Below are 16,777 nucleotides of genomic sequence, written 5' to 3'. Positions count from 1 at the left end.
TACAGAGTCCAATAAATTTTATTTTTCTCCTTTTTAAATATTTAATCATCATCATCATCAATATCGCTGTATTGAATTTTGCAGCGCTTGTGTATAGCATGGAGGTAGCTTACCTCCATGTGTACAGTGAGGCTGTATTGAATTTTGCAGCGCATAATTTGTCCTGTTCTGCAAATACTATCAACTACAACAACAATAACAACAACAACAACAACAACAACTTTACTGAGTCCAAATATATTTTTATTTTTCTTCATTTTTAAATGTTTAATCACCATCATCATCGGAGCTCGAGGACCCTGTGATCTGACCCGTATTGCGACTCTTGTTCTCGGAGTTTTCCTACCTCCATGTCCTAACAAAGGGAAATGTCTACGAAAGTTTTACTGGTTTCACCACGGTTACTCTTCCTCACCGTCGAGCTCGTCCTTGTGCGCATGCTCGTTGTAAACTGTTTTGTCTCGTTTACTGTTTCAGATATAAATAATGTACGTGTAACAGGTATTTCGTCTTGTTGACAAAAATAAGTACAGGAATGCGAGACGTTGCTTTGTTAAGTTTCGCCGCTGGACTAGAGTGTAATAAAGTTGCGTTCCTTGGGGTACGTCATCCGCCAACTCACTCCTACACAATGCCCCTGTTCATCACGCGCATAGTGTTGTCAAGGTCACTGGTTATCCTGCATGAGTGTGAGTACCTTTGCCCCCAATATGTTGATTTCAAAACAAAACCTTCATTTTAATAGCACGTGGTTTGACCTGTTAGAGTAGCATGAACGCACAGTGCCCCAGCGTGCAGCATACATTTTGTCAGTGCTGAACACTGGCCCTGTTTTCACACCTAAGATATTCCTGACTCTGTCAATGGACCGAATATTTACATATTAATGCAGTGGCAGTCATTCACCAAAAAGCTACGGGCCTAGAAGCGCACAAACAAGATTTTGAATAATTGCCTTTTCAACCACAAACTCGGGCACAGTAGAACTTGAGAGCGGACAAAGTCAGATCTGATCGGCGCGGCGGTAACTGCTCCCCGCTGACGGAGCATTAACGTCGAAGTTTTATCTATTCACTTGTGCAATCCGTTGCCGGTGAGACAGGACAGGTGGGTACTCTACGTTCTCTTTACGTTCAGTCGCACGCTCTGATTGCCTTACTTTAAGAACGACACTTTCACCTATAGATTTTGTTGTCCACTTGAAGAGCGAGGGTGATGACGTAAGACCGGTAGCTCACAATGGAAGGACCGTGAATGGGAAAAGTAAAATTAACTGTTTGGTGTAAGCGTTGTTGAACTGGCACGGTTCTAGCGTAGTGTAACACCACATTTGCCAGCGCTACACGATGTTAACAGCTGAGGAAGAGGCACGGATGATTGGATTTGTCGAAGGACGCCAAGATGATGATTAATACGTCGAGGATATTTCATTTATAGTTTATATGAATGTGGTCACGGACGCTTAACCACATATGCACACCTTTTGCAGAAGCTGTTTTTTCCCCGGCCATTTTGTCAAATCGCTATTCGCACTCGTTTTTCGTAAACAGACCTTGGTTTTACGGACAATGCATGTATCACACACGGCTATTTTTGTCTTGTCGAGCATGACCAAACAAAGGCCCCATTAACAATATGGTGAGGCAGTTTACCCGCCTGCATATGCTAACTTACATTCGCTCAGAAAAGGTATATAGTTGCAGATCCAGCAGCGCATGCCTGTTACAAAGTTTCTGCCACAGGCTGACGAGTCATATTGCAAACTCGATGATTCCGACGGCCAAAATTCTCACGATCTTCCCGTACGAATGACATATTTTCGTCGACCTGATCAGTGCAAACGTTTATGACCTCTTTTTAGTTTGTGTTTATTTGGTTTGGTTTGGCCTTTTCTTACCTCTGATCTCTGTGATTTCTCGATGTTTAACAATTAAACTGCAAAAAGCTCTAAGTGCAAATAGAATTTTGAAATACAACAGGTATACGCCGCGACCCTCTGGTTTCACGACACGGGAGGGGGGCTATGTTCCCACGATCTCAAGGTTACCGATATATGACTGGGAGTGCCAGCCACTCTCCAGAAATGTTGAGGCTGTGTGGAAATTGAGGTCAATGAGTGTCTTACAAATTTATGTCAATGAGCATATACATTTTTGTTCCTTGGGAATGCCAAATCAAACGCGGCTGCAGAAAGTTCAACCCTCACAACAGAGGCGGTCTACAACCCCGGCAAGAGGGCAGATGACCGTGCGGAATGTCCATGTTACCAGGGGTGACTCTCGACAAAGGCCCCGCATGGAACTGCATCCGTTCACAAAAAGGTTGAATGTTCAGCCTGCGAGAATAGAATCGAAAGTCTTTCGCTGAGCATCGAATCAACTTTAATTGACTAGATTCGAGGGCTTTTATTTCACTGGTCAACTGAGTTCCGGTTGTTTTCAAACCTAAACAAAGTCTATATTAAATTGCATCAACACTGCTATGAATGAGAAGCCATAGAAGTGTGCCAGAAGGAGACACCATCACGTGACGTAGCTGGGGTGTGCCCATGACTCTATTCGTGGTTTTTAAAGGTGTCAGTATTGTATTAAGACAAGTTTGGGCGGAGACGGAAGTTGGTGTGGTCAGTTTGCTTATCATATCAGAAAGTGGTTGCTTTTACATGTATTTCCATTTAGAAATAGTTCGTCCGGTATGGCCAGCTCGGGGATCTTTCGGTGACCAGAATACGATACGAATGAAACGTTTACAATCCCAACGGAGAAACCGCAGGCTATCGTCAAACTACCCCGTGATTCTCAGACGCTATGCACTTAGTCCAGATGACATTCACTAGGAGGGCCATCTCGAATTCCCTCCATTCTTTCCTCAAAGTTTCAGACAATAATTTGATCATTGGTCGGAACTGTGAAATTTCCACAATGTTTCACATCCCCTAGAGCGTTCTAGCAGACGAAATCAATTTATGGAATTTGCTATAGACATCAATGAGCGCATGCACAGTGGGGTCACGTCCCCCTTTCCGCGAATATCCAAAGTCTCATTTCTACACAGCAAGTCTCCTTAAAATCATATTCGGCCTGTCGCATAAGTACTGACAGTTAGATCGCTGAAAAAAGTCTGCCTCACATGTACACCGCTACCTGGCCCTGGTGTACAGTCGTCTACCTAAACTTCTTTCAAGCAACACAAATTAAATGGACATTATGGCTGACCGACTACGACCCAGAACATTAAAAAGGTGCTACTTAAGTTTTCGTCCTATTTTAACAGGACGAAAACCAGTCGATCAAATTTTCCAACAATAGATAAGAAAACGCTTAATATTAACTAATTTTTTCAATCTTTCAATGTTTTTCCAATGTTAATAATCGTCTGTCCCGCAACTCAAACTCTGTTTTAGTGACGACATTGTAAAACTTATACATTTTATTCTCACACCAGAAACAGTTTTTGCGATTGTGTTTTTCTCCATTTCTTTACTCATTTAGGAGTTTATTTATTTATTTATTTGTTTATTTATTCCCTGTCTGTTTTTGTCTATTTTTTGCTAATTGATTAGTTACTGAATTTTATAACACCTTTACAGTATATACAGAAAAAAAGGATTCCATTTGCAATCAGAGTTAAAGACCGTCGTTGTGGTGTACGGCCTAGAAACTGAATGGGCTTTTAAGCGAAACTAAAAATTTTCCCAGACTGGCTAATTGTACAGCACAACCCAACCTTGAACGCAAATAATACGATCATATCGTTTCGCGGTCTGTTTGCTATCTGTTTGGACTTCATTGCGGTCAATTTTACCGCAACACTGATCGGAGGTGTATGTCTGAGTGAACACATTACCGCCTCCTTGATCACACTATCCTTGGTATCGTTCAAGCACCTCTTTCAATCACTTCCGTTTCCGGTAAACAGTTAGGTTGTGGATTCCGCTGATAACATTTAGAGCTGTGATTATCTAGATTCCCTGGTTTTGTTCAAAGTAATATCATCTGAATATTTTAGCCCATTTTCCGCCAAAATAAAACAAAAATCGATGAGATATTAAAGATCCTTGGAATCGCGGTAAACAAATTTGGCGGGAAAACGTTTCTTCGGTCATTTTGACGATGTGAACGAGCGGTAGTGATTCTGAACATTCTCACGTTTTTTTCACACGGGAAGGTCGGTCTGATTCAGCCTATTATCCACGTGTTCAAGGAAAATGCATTTTTATTGTATTGAAGCCGACAGCAGTGACCTTCAAAATGCAGCATCACGTTCCCGCTCATATTAAAACCGCGACTGTCAGTGATCATACTGAATGTGTTCCTAGCTCAGCTTTGAAATTTTTTGAACGGATAGATATATAGTTATATGATATAAAGTAGGAGTAAATGACTACTTCATTACATATGTATATAAAACATGGCGTGATGCGATGTGTGCTTGCATTGTTCACTGCTGAATGCACACAATATTCTCGGCTTATATGTCGTCTGCGCCAAAATATGATCGCACAGATGTCACTGATTACAGAGTACAATGGCAAAGTGGGTTTGGAATGATAATTAATTGAGAACACGCGTTTTTTGATATATATATGTGGGGTTACATTACATTTCTGCGACGGTTATATAGTTAGAAAGCAAGAAATTCCTTTGCTTTGATCCTTCAATCATTTTGATTCTTCACTAAATGATGGGGAAAAAAATGATAAAATCGAGGATCGCAAAATTCTGCAAGGAAGCTCTTCACTACGGGTCTCGATGGTGGCAATGTGACTCACAATTGGTGGAGTTTAGTCGACGACTATATTGTTAGAAATTTGTATTATATTATAACTAATTTGCATGTCTGCGTGGTATCCATGTCAGGTTCACTGAAATGTGTGACGCAAAAAGAGAAAACAGTGTGACCGAACGACCGACAGGGTAAAATGTTCCCCGGGGAGACGACTGGCCGAGATCACTTTCCGACCCAGACAAAAAATGATTGGAATAACAGATATGTATAAAATGGTGCCCTTGGCGCTCTCATAGCAATGGTGTTCATTCTCAAAATTTGATGATGCATCCGAAAAATGAATCACATACCACAGGCTTCCTTTAATATTTTAAAAATAAATTTGAATTCTTTGAACGCATATTGATGATTAGACGAGTTACTGGGACGTTACATGTAGAATCGTTGGCGCGAAGGGCGATCTATCCGTCAAATCAAAATCGTTATTTGCTGACCCAGGCTCACCGTTACCAAAGTTAGATACCGACCGAGTTTCTATTTCATCTGACGTTGTCCATAAGGGTGCACGAAGTTAAAAACGCCCACCGGAGATGAGATTTTCAATGAGAAGCCATAAATTCTCGTTAACTGGACGGGCGCGTCCCGCACTTTTCCGCACAAAAGAAGCGTGATTGATCGAAACTACTGCTGGCTTCCTGGCTCAAATGCTTTCGTCCGCAGATTAAAATTGAAACAAGACGATAGGAGGCGCAATTAATATCCCCCCTCACCCTGGTCTGGGCGACCTTGAACAGTTCGTTGTCAGGTTATCGCACTGAACACACAGGTTAAGAACTCTATCCGTCATGAATGATATCATGCCTGTGCGACTGACTGTGCGGCTAAAAAATCCGCGCTTGCGCGTTTCCATGACCACGACAAGTTCCCGCTTAATAGCGGCGTCTCCTCCACAGTGTTGCATTGACACAGATGATTAGTGTGAATTCGCGATACGGTGACGGACTTCCTCGCCAGGAGCGTAAGTTTTACAGTATTTATTACACACAATTCTATTTCTGATAACTTTTTCCTTGTGAACTTGACAATTGATGGTGTTGACATTTCTTAATTCTTCACGTACAGCTTTTCCTTCACAAAAGGACATGTTACTTTAAATAGGTCCGAAACTGCTTGTTATCATTGCTTTAGAGTTATCGTGTCGATGTAAAGACCCTTCAGGTTTCGACATTAATTATTAACTGTCCTCTTTTCATTCTGTTATGCGTTGGTTTCGTTAAGGTATTTCTGTGAAATTCGTGTTTTAAAGTTACTTAGCAAAAAGGAACAAGCTAGTATTACTGTATGTGTATTCAACTCGGCATGGTATTTCTGTGCTATGATATATTTCCCATGCAGGCAAGAAAGGGTTGTTTAGGTCATTGACATTACGCGAGATCTTAAAGTTCATGACATTAGCGGACTTTGCACTTCGATATCATCTGCCGTCTTTAGTCAACTATTGTTTATTATATCCGGAGGTTGGAACTTATTTTACACAAGTCAAGCCAGGTTTTGTATTCATGGATGACACCAACAAAAAGTAATGTTCACTTACTGAACAAAAGAGAAACGAAAGTTGAAGAGGTCGTCTGAACTTTGATATGCTATGACAGGGAGACATACTGGTCATGATAACTGAAATCGGACGCCTCTCGTAAATGAATAAAACACGACGGGTCATACATGAGGCAAAACCTCGAGTATTTTTAAGTGGTTTCGTGAGTTCGTTGGGTGTGGCCAGTGGGACAGAAATGGGATAAAGATATGAGAAAAGCGGAGATAAAACACTTTTTGAAGAACATATCGGATAGTCAGATAAGATACGGAAATATCGCGATCGATATAACCGCAACATTAACAATGATTACAGACGTGGGCAGTCGCTGGAAACGCATTACACGGATTTACTCATCGCCTATTTACGCTTCGCTGAAACAGAGCTTCGGAATGAGTCGACACCAATATTGATGTTGACACATTTTTGATGTACCACCGGCACAATATGGCTTTTAAGTCCTTGATTCTCTCTATTGATAAAGTTGTGAGAATCTTTCCTAATATCCTAAGCCATTAATCTCATTTCAGCGTCTCGCTCCCCGATAGATGAATTTTGCCATTACGTGCTGAGACGCGTTTTGACTGTAAATGTGTCAATATACACGATATGTGCAGTGACGTCAGTCAATATTTCCCGCCGACATTTTCCCGCCAGCGGTAAATGAATTCCGTCGGTCACTGCAGGACGAGATATGAACATCTGTATGCAGTAAAGCGTGTTACATTCCTTCAGAGGACACTTGGAACAAGTATTATTTTAACCGTCATCTGGGTCAATTAATAGGAACATCCCCATGAAATAATGACCTCCCAAGATTCTTGCGTTATTCATATCTGAGCACACACAGGAGTGCTTGTATTCAACTATTTTTCTCTCGGTCTTCTTCGGACCCTTTAAGTTCTCTCGCGAGAATTATAGAACCAAACAGAAGAAAGTACGCGGAAATTAATTTGCTTCTACATAACCTGCCTAGTTAAAAAATAAAATGATGAATTTAAGATACATGAAAGGTATAGATTCAACGAAAACGGCGCTGTTGTTTGCCAGAACCAAACGTGTTTGTTTTAGAATGGAAGGATCTACAACGGTCATCGCGTTAGGAAAGGGCAACCAACTTTCTTGTCAGCTAAAAAGCAGTTCAGTATGTCAAAAGCCATGGGAACAGTATGTACAACGCGTTTTAGGGATTCAAAGGACGTAATTGCAAAGTTCAAAACGTCCAGGATCCACGGATTTGTCGTTCGCTTGTCATCTTTTTATCGTATTGGACAGAAACTCAACGTAGAGTGGCGTCTGATCGTGTATACATGTGTTGACACATGCCTGTCGGGAAGGATGGTCACAAGGACTTGTCCCATAATGTTAAGTCTGGCAAAATTGTCTCGATCAAAATACATATCAGTCCTTAGGCAAGCCATTAAACCTCGAACCGCTGAGAAACGGAAGTCGCAGTGTATGCAAGCTGTTCTCGACCGATAAACTGAAGAACAGCAATGCGGTTTGTACTATTTCTGCCAGGGGATAAATCGCCAACTTTGTGGTAAAAGTTTAAAAATCTATCCCTCTTTCTTTACCAGCTCTTTCAAATTTTTATACGAAAATAATAATTCAGTGGCAACTGTAATTTTATCACGTGAATGTTTTTAGAAGCGTTGAATAATTTCTTTCCCCTTTCACCTCAAAGTATTCCCCTTTCACCTCAAAGTAGCTCTCATCCCGGAATAGTTCAAATCGTGTTAACAAGAACACATCAAATTTGAATTACAAATATTGTTAATGTACTCGACCTATTCTGCAGCTGATTCACAGCGTATCCCTGGATCTCTGATGGAGCTGTTTTAACATTTGATGCGAGGACGGTAATGTGACCACAGCGGCGGGATATGTTAATAATTGCTTTGTTTTGGAAATATGAAGAAAGGGCGACAGTATCATAACGGCAAAGGCCTCAGTATATCCGTCAGCCTTTCCCATCTCCTCTCTCAACGGGCCGGTGCCTGTTACTTTTTGATGTCATTTTCACTGTAATTTTCTCAATGTCAACGACAGTTTCCTGGTCTACTCCACAAAGCCTGTTGAGGAAAACAGTATTCAGCTCGTCAACTCAGCCTGTACATGTGTAGACTGCATTGTTATTGTTGACATGAGAATTCTGATCCAAACTCTAATTCAAATGTAAACAAGCACAGTGATTTTTGCACTAAAGAAGCCATGAGTATTTCAACACGCTTAAGAGGGTATATCAAGAAATTGCAATTAACATACAAAAAGTTTTTAAAAAACATCAAAAGTTAGAGCTACTGGTCCTTTCAAAAGTTTGTCATTAACAAATTGGATAAAATTATCCATTATAGTCTCTTTAACGTATAAAGTGATACATTATTCTGTTGCTGCCCAATCTTATATGTTGTTCGCAATGCATATTGGGACCGGATATCTCATATCGCGTTCACGTCGCGTCGTTGCCTGGGGTTATCGAATCAAATCAACCAATTAGACACTCTGACTAATACACTCTGAGCCGTCCTGGAGACGCTGGGTAACCTCAACATGATTAAACTGTATCCGTTCAAGAATGGCGGGAGCAGACCTAAGAATAACCCCGCCGTGAATTACAGTGTAATTTCAAGCATGGCTTTCTTCAACAAGTTTGTACATTAGCCCAATTAAGATTTTAATAAACAGTATCTTGCTATCTGAACCATACACAGTGCAATATTGAGAGCCTAGAGGTATGGTCAGTAAAATTACCATACTGTATATGTGGGGTTGGAAAGACTGATAAAGAAAACAATGTTGTTCGACAAAGTTATGACAAATATTTTGAAATTATATTCAGACAGACGTGTCAGGTCTATAGATCGCCACAACCCCGGGCTATTGTTAATAAAAGCTGCATCACTGAAACAGCTATACGTTGCAATTGGATGGTGCTATTTAAAGGCGTAACCTTCGAGTTTTCGAAAAGGATATGACAGACAGGTTGTATCTTTATTTGAACTATGTTACCATATTTGAATTCTGCTTAAAATATATCGTACGACCAGCTGCTTCGAAACGATCGTATGACACGCGTACAGTCCTAAGAAAGAGTCGCTTCTTGCAGGAAGTACGCGTTCTCGGAGAAGTCATCAATCATTGCAAGCAGTGCTTCTTACGTCTTCGTTTAAAATATTCACTAAATCCTGTACTGAATAACAGTCTTGTAATGATTTTATACGGTGTCGCATACTGATAAGTCTAATATTGGCAACACCCCTATCTACATGTGCAATGTACATTTCAAATTGTTTCGTTCATGATTCACCCTGACGGAAAGATAACATCTCCTTAAGGACACGAATTCTTCGATGTCTGATAGAAATCAGTTTCAATGGTTCTGCGTGACCTTTGCCCACCGTACCGCATCCATTTCAATCTTACGTACAGGTATTGTTTTCAGGGATTTCAAGCACGTCATATTACTTCAGCTTACTCGGAAGAGAAAATCGATAAACAGTCAACAAGCAAAGCCTGACCTTCGCGCCCTCACATGATGCAGCTGAAACCATATTGACGTAACACATCTTCAATTGCATGAACTTACCATGGCATAGGAGTACAGATTGCACTTCGAAACAAACTGAAACTGGAGTTAGAATGAAATTTTTAGAATAGTGCAGACGAAGGAGCGACGACAGTAATCATGTGTGTTGTCTGTGTCCTCATCGGAACCTTCTCTTTTTCTTTTTCTAAATCTGTCACTGTGCATGCTCTCTCTCTCTCTCTCCTCTCTCTCTCTCTCTCTCTCTCTCTCTCTCTCTCTCATCTATAGAGATTAAAGTTAACAAATATTTCCTCTCGTTTGTGGCTCGAGGTGAAACTTCGAGGTCAACCTGCAAATCGAGGCACATCTCCACATGCATTACTTATATCAATCATAACGTCAGGCACAGTCAAATGGTTACTGGCTGCACAATCGCACGTTTCTAGGGCAGAGTCTGTGTCTTTGGACTTTTAAATTATTTAGTGCGCCAGTCACATCATTCGGCATATTCAAACATCAACACAATGAAAGGATAGTTGACAAAACAAATTCTAGTATCGTCAGAACAACTTGGAAGGGAGACGATTTGAAGTTTAAATTTCCTTCCCACCATATCACGAATCGGCATAAGTTCGGCTTTAGAATTTAAGATGATGAGACTGTGTTTGGATTTGGAAAGCTGTGAATACACTAAAATGGCGACTCATTCGCCCGTTTAGCTTGTCCGATGCGTAGACTTCCAGCGGTACACCTAAACGTGGTTCAAGCATGTGGTTTACGGTCATAAGAAAAAAATCGTGTGTTTGCGTTCGTTGTATTGAAAAAGTATGGAGTCAGAAACAATGCAGCTGCGCTGTACTTCAAACCATCAAATGACAACATTTTCAAATGGAAAATGAAACAAGAGAAGGTTCTGAAATCGAGCGCATTTTCTCACAATTTAGGGACCTGGAGCAAGCCTAGGGTCCAATTATTCCGCGCCAAAGCTGTAGCATCTCGTATGACTCGTGCCTGTAGTAGAACGCGTATACTGTTAGCGTGACTCGGACCAAATCGAAACTCGAGCAAGAAACGCTGCTCAATTTTCCATTTATATTCTTGAAAGTCGACAGTGTTACCACGACTGAAAGTCAGTTTTGCTAGTGGTAAAAATATATGTCAAGATGTCAACGTGCACGCGTGGCCAGAATCGATGAGGAACTCAAGCTACATTCAATATGAGACAACTTGCTGGCACGATGATAAAAAAATTAGTGTATCGGTCATATTGACATCAACTCTTCGGCACGTTTAAATTTATATCATGTACGACAGATTATGAGTGGATAACTTTCAGCTACATCATGCCAGCAAGGTTTCAAGTTACTGGTATAAAAATAATAGACACGTCAACTGGAGATCAGTTTCTTCATATCAGGGTTATTCTGTCGCTTTGTAGATTGGACCCTTGTAGGTAATTAATTGCCCTATTACTGTGTATGGCATGTACATGCCCAGATTGTAATTTTTCATCAGTTTTTTTTTTTCTGTTTTAATTACAGAGGTCAGCGCTCTTTCGCATCGGTGCTGTTGGTAGAAGCCCTGTCTGCTGACGTCAGAACAGAGCATTTCGACGCCTGTTGCGACGATGGGACGATCTCGTCGAACACGCTGAAATTGGAAACAGTCTCGCCACCTCAAACTGAATGATGGGGCACATATTCCGTAGAAAGAAAGTCTCCCGGGGGTGCAGATTTCTGGCCATTGTGATGTCAGTGGCCATGTTTGTGTTCATCAGCAACATGACTTTGTTGGATCCGATTTTCACACAGACAGCGCCGCCAGTCGACGAGGAGGCAAAATGGAAAATTTCACCGGGCCTGACGCACCAGGTCTTGCAGGCGAGAAAGCTGGAGGGTTACAAGCCGAATGAAACCGATGATTTTGTGAAAAATGACGCTTTTCACACTACACAAGGACTCACAGCTATCGAGGAAGTTAAAAATGTCGTTTATAAGGAGAATTTCTTACAAGTTTTTGGACACATGTGGAAAGTGCCCACAAGAGGGGTCATCCGAAGACTATCTGATGGCTTTATTACAAGTTCAGGTTCAATTTATGACAATGAAACGATACATGACTTCAAACAAGGTATTAGAAGGTCTTTAGACAACAGGATAAAACCTGATGTGAATCAAAGTTTTTCGGAGATTTTGTCCCTTTTGGACATTAAACAGGAAACATTTGAAGATTTCGTATTTGGAATTCTACCACTTTTAAACGTATCGTGTGACTTCATAACGTCCACGGCTTCGTTGAGAGTTTTGATAAAATCGCAGCTATCTTCGGAACTGTTGATGTATTTCTGCGACCTTGGTGACCGAAAAATCGTTCAGCCCGGTGCGGACGTGATTTTCCGCGCCAAAAATGTATACCATGCGAGCTTCTTGCCGAGTTACGTACCTTACACCCAAGGATTCATACCACCTAATTCTCTCGAACAGTTGCCAGGCAGGACGACCGTCATCAGCACGGATATCATACTGTATCTTCGAGAAGTCGACGGGGCTTTGCTGACTATCGCAAACGAAAACGAAATTCTTGGTGCTATACGCGCGGCCCTTCCCGAACCATTTACACTCACCACCGTGACGGCTTCACAAAAGGAATGGCAGAAGAACAAGGAATTTTTCTCACAGGCTTTCATTGTCATCGCCCCACACAGTTCCTCTTTGTCAAATGTCGTATTCTGTCAACCTGGGACCCATGTAGTCGAAATAGTCCCTCCAAATTTCAACTGTAGACGTTTTCCCGCCAAATGTTATGTCGGGTTATCAAAATCTTTCGGGTTGAATCACTGGATATTGCCGTCAGTCGTCAACCGTGACAAACACAATGTAGCGACGGTCCCGTCCGATAACATTTTAGAAACTTTGAGCGTCATATTGGACGATATGGGAACGGACGAAAATTTCCAAATGTTACAGAGATTTTTTCATGAAGACATGATATTTACGCTAGGTCAATCTTCCGCCATCGTGAACGACATTCTGTTCCGACCTATTGGTACGAAACTACTCGTGTTCGGTGCGAGTGAAGATATCATATTGTGGCAAAGGGCCAATGGAAATGGACAAACAACTCTCGTCACGGATGGAAGCTTGGCCGACCAGTTCAAGTCATTACCAAATGTTACAACAATTCTAGCGCACTGCTTGACAGACCAAGCAAAATGGAAATACTATCTCAACAATGTAACTGCGCTTGCGGAGGAATTTCCGAACGATTTGAAAGGAACTGTCTGGGATATAATCATTATAATAGGATCAGCGGCAACGAGAACTTTCCCCGCAAAGTCTGGCAGTATGAAGCCAATATATTGGGCGTCACAAATGATCAAACCTGGTACAACGGTTTATGTCCACAACGCGCAGACCATCGTAGAGGGCGCCTTCTCTGTGACATATCTTGGCCAGTCCGTGTTGTGGCTTGACGCGCTCAGTGGCGCGTTAGCGAAGTATGAGCCGTTTGAAATATAGCCTCAAAAACACAAACCTTTTGAAATATTCTTGTTTTATTGTGATGCAAACAAGAGATTTGTTACTTTTTTAATCAAGTAAAGGGTCACCATAACAACAAATCTTATAATATTCACTCCTCTACTGAGAAGGGATGGTCAGCAACTGCATGAGCTGTTAACCCTTTGAGCGCCAAAGTCAATTTTTGTCATCTTTAGGATAATACCCGAGTCAATTTTTTCAGATTTTTGTCAAACTTTTGATAACAAACTATACCGAAGGAAATGTGATATTCATTTGGTCCAAAATTATCAAAAGTTACAGAAAAATTCATAGAAATTGGTAAAAATGTTGCACTAAAATTTTGGTTGGAACAATTACAGCACTCAAAGGGTTAATCAATTTTCACCAATCTCAAATACCTTTATCTCACATCAGACATTTAAACAGGACAACATATTCCGACAGGCTGAAAACTTTGATGATAAAACCGAGCTTCGACATCACTGCAATGCCAGGGAATAACCATTTAGTGTAAACCAAAACAGTGTACCTCAATTGAATCGTCAATTTTGTCTTTTTTGAAACACCTGATTGCAGAGGCTGCGGAACGAACAGGAGATAAGTTTTTGCTATCGTTCAACATGTTTATCCTGTTTTTACAAACATTACATCCAATATACCTCAGTTAAAGCCTGGACAAAAGAAAGCTCAGTGATTTTGAATTCGGATAAAATTTAGTTTGTCACCGATTAACATCAGATTCAGAGATATGCCTTATGTTTGATTCCTCAATTGTCTAGGTCAAATTTCCAAAATATCACATGAAATTAATATTTACTTCATAAGTATTTAAGTAATGTAAAAATACAAGTTAGATGATTTCTAGCAAATGTCAGAGAGGAAAGATGGTGCTATCTTGTAATGAGATAAATTTTGGAGTGTCTACGAATAAACATTTAAATTCATAAAGGTTGACGGTATCTCGAAAACCGTTAACATTATAATATTACGCCATTAAGGGCATGTACACTTTCCACTTTATAGATATATTAAAGGGACAAAGTCGGCCATTTTTCACGAATTTCGTTTGATGCAAGATACTACTTATATTGTTTGACATGTTGAAAGATACTGAATGATTGGGTAACCATGCATATATTCGACCCCGATTTTAGACACGATACATGAAACTATGGCGAAAATGAATTAATGGTCATGACCATTAATTTATTTTCGTTACCCAATCATTCAGTATCTTTCAACATGTCAAACGATGATGTAAGTAGTATCTTGCATCAAACGAAATTCATGAAAAATGGCCGACTTTGTCGCTTTAATTAGCAACTAGAATATCTGTACACCGATATTTTCCATCATTTTAAGTATGCTACAATTAATTCAAGTAAGATTATTTCTGAAGAGCCAGAAGTGAAAGATGGTGCTACATTGTAAGTTTAAGCATTTGGACAGTTGGATAACTGTGCGATTTTATAATGGACAAATGGGACTGGGCAATAAATTTTTTCAATGCAATAGATGTCTCGCTGTTCTCGTTATTACAGAAACGCCTTGCCATACTGGATACACGTGTCCCTACTTCACCTTGTGTACTGTCAGAAACAATCGCCCTGAACCCCAGTTCTGCCTCGGTAAGGTCTCATTTACAGTTTGCTCAGTGGACTGATAGAACAACAGAATATCAATCTGGTTAAGAAATCTTCTGCTCATGCGCCAATATTATTAAATAAGTTCAACGCATGCGTAGGTCACCCTGTCGATCAGCAGTTGTATCCTGCGGTCATTCATACCACCCGGGAACTTTTTTCTGGGCCACACCAACGAGCTACTCTAGTGATGCAGTGTACATAGCAGTCCGTGTAATTTATTCTATTAAGTCATCTGATTTCAAAATTATAATAAATTTTCTTTTGATACCTTTATATAAACACGGCAGCTCACTGGGGAAAAAAATATTATTACTTGGGAGTATTTCCAGAAAGGGAACTCTTCCTTAAGTCGCTTTTACTCATGGGCCGGTATGTACTTTGCTCTCTCGGATTCAATTATTCTGTTTTGAATGCAGTCTATTTAGTTCTGGAATACTTTTACTTTCAGCAATTTTGCAATAGAACTATAAAACAAACATATAAGTGTTTTATATGAATCGCGATTATTTCCACACACAAGGCTTGAAGAGGTTATGTGGCGCTTTTACCACTATTTGAGCCAAAGGTCATGGTAAGCTTGAGTATTCAATCAATTGCAAGATGCAATGCTTTAATGTCTTACTCTGAATAGTAAATTATGCCGATTATTCACGACAGTCACTGAGTCAATTATGTATGTTATTACATGCCTCGATGTGAGTGCAAATCAGCGTACTGATTTGAATAGGAACATCCAGAAGTTAGCGGGCCGGTGAACGATGTACTGACCAGTTTCCGTGGTTACCCGGTCCAGTGAAGCCCTTCGACGTTTTCGACGTCAAAGTAGACGCTAGATATAAAATATCCATGCGCGCACTGCTCTTTTGATTTTCGTTAATATCTGCTTGATGCAGGTCGATAATGGGAAAATTGTTTGAAAATGCCCTGCATGTAACTACATGTTATATAGCATTAAGTGTGAAGAGGCATGTAATAAAAATATTATTGCCTGAATACATGGGTTTATGTGCCCTCGCAGCAGGAGACAATTTGCCCTCCTGGCGTCGGGCAAATTATCCCTGCTCTCGGGCACATAACCCATGTATTCAGGCAATAATATATAATATTTTCGAATGCTGGTCATTCTAAAACTATCATGCTCCTCATTTTCGAGTGCATCATAAATATTGGAAAGGAGGAACGATTATAGTATCAATAACAACCAGCATTTCGAGTACATCATAAATATTGACACAGTTATTAATATTGCTGCTCATCTTTGCAGGGTTGGTAATTAATGCGTGACAGTATGAAATGTTACCTCGACCAATTGGCGTCAACCAAACGACACCAGACATGTTTACCTTCCTCCAGTGGAAAAAAGCAACCTAGCTTTTATTTCGATGAATTTCATTGCTTTAGGAATAACAAAATATCGCATGCAATTCAGCTACGATATTGAATAAAAAATTTTGCCTATTTTTTTCATCATTTATTATTTGTGTATCTTTTGTACCATGCATCAATTGCTCTAGCGTTTACAAAATTTATTAATATATAAATTTGTACAACACGATAAAAATCATGATAAACGGCGTATATTAAAAATTTTGCTGTAGGGTTAGCAGACTGTGGCGCCTACTAGTATGACTGACTCAAGAATATAGGGCTTAGCATTTCGTAAGAGGAGCTCTGTACAGATGAGAAAGACAAGATGGCTGGTATTTACCCCTTTAGGAAAGATAAAACTTGCATTGTCAATACTCTAGCTATGATGCCC

General features: G+C 40.3%; 1 long non-coding RNA gene across 1 annotated transcript; it reads left to right on the top strand.

Moving 5' to 3' along the window:
- The first annotated feature begins 657 nt into the window (after positions 1-657).
- On the top strand, positions 658-14,884 carry LOC139119324 (uncharacterized). The gene is made up of 2 exons (XR_011548904.1): positions 658-1,107; positions 11,393-14,884. It is a non-coding gene; the product is annotated as an uncharacterized lncRNA (long non-coding RNA).
- Positions 14,885-16,777: the final 1,893 nt, after the last annotated feature.

This window comes from Ptychodera flava, chromosome 19 (genome assembly GCF_041260155.1).
Source record: "Ptychodera flava strain L36383 chromosome 19, AS_Pfla_20210202, whole genome shotgun sequence".
Lineage (NCBI taxonomy): Eukaryota > Metazoa > Hemichordata > Enteropneusta > Ptychoderidae > Ptychodera > Ptychodera flava.
The sequence above is the reverse complement of the archived record's forward strand: the minus strand, read 5'-3'. Positions and strand labels throughout refer to the sequence as shown.